Genomic DNA, 1,408 nt, shown 5'->3' with positions numbered 1-1,408 from the left:
TTTTAAAATGATAGCGCTGGATTAGACATTACCCTCTGTCCTGTAAACCTGGGATAAGAGGTTATTCCTTTCCATCCCAAATCTCTAGGCTCTGTCAGTGGGACAAGGCTACTATCTTTGCATTCCTCCCCGAATGTGATGCGATGGAAAGCATATTGGCTGGAGTGTCGGAGGACCTGAGGCTCATATCCCACCTCTGACAGCACCTACGTGCCCTTGAGCAAGCCCTTTTACATCCCAGAGCCTCCGTTTCCTAGTTTACAAAACGAAGGAATTGGACTAGTTAGCCTCTTTCATCCCTAAAGCCAAATTTGATTTTATGGTTTCCTGTAACCATCTGATTCCAACGTCCCGGGCTCAGCAGTCAAAACCTTCTCCAAGCTCGCTTCCAGATGACAATTCTTTTTTCCGCCCTGGCTAAGTAAGGAAGGTAAACAAACAAACAAACAAACCAAAAACCACCAAACCCCAAACATCCAAAGATGAGCGAGGACGGGATGTGCGTGGCGATGAGACCCACGTCCAGAGAATTAGCCAAGAGGTAGCCAATTCCCCGAAGCTTACCACCACCTAAGTGGCAGAGACTAGACTCGAACCTCCAGATTATGCTTCCAAACTGCCCACTCCGCAGACGCCCTAGAACAGAGCATGCGTCCGGCGACTTTGAGTGGAGCGAGGGGCGGGACTTGAGGCTATTTAACTCTTCGTTCGCCCTGGGAGTAGGTGCCCGGAGGCGGAGTATGAAGGGAGGGAAAAGGGCCATCTTCTGGGCCCAAGATCTGGAGATCTGAGCCGGAGTTAGGGGTTATCTATTCTATTCCCCTCTTCCAGTAGACGTTTTAGAAGATCGAGGCTCAGAAAAGGAAGTGACTTGCCCAAGGTTACCTAGCTAGTAAAATAACAAACCAGGTCTTGGGACTCCAGGCTCAAGGTGCTTTCCCCTATACTACCTTTTTCTCTTGCGTGCAGGAAGAGAGGAGCTACTTTAGCTTCTTGCCTTTGTTCTAATCCTTCTCTGAAGGCCGACTCTTCCTAAAGTATGAGACCCCGGGGTCCCCAGCTTACAGGGTTCTGCTAGAACAGAACTTCCACCTCCCTGAAGACCTGGTTTCAAATTCTACCTCGGTAGCTCCTGTGCAAGTCACCTAGCCACTCCAAGGGGTTGGATTCATTGGCCTTGTAAGGTCCCTTCTAGCTCTAAGGTTATGGTCCTTTGACGGTGACTCTGCGTCAGAGAGACAGATAGGTAGACTGAGACAGAGAGAGACAGAGAAACAGACAGAGAGAGAGAGAGGGACACGGAAAGGGGAGGGAGGAGAGAGAGGGAGGGAGGAGAGAGAGAGAGAGAAAGAGAAAGAGAAAGAGAGAGAGAGAGAGAGAGAGAGAGAGAGAGAGAGAGAGAGAGAGA

This window comes from Gracilinanus agilis, chromosome 4 (genome assembly GCF_016433145.1).
Source record: "Gracilinanus agilis isolate LMUSP501 chromosome 4, AgileGrace, whole genome shotgun sequence".
Lineage (NCBI taxonomy): Eukaryota > Metazoa > Chordata > Mammalia > Didelphimorphia > Didelphidae > Gracilinanus > Gracilinanus agilis.
Note: the sequence above shows the minus strand (reverse complement) of the source record.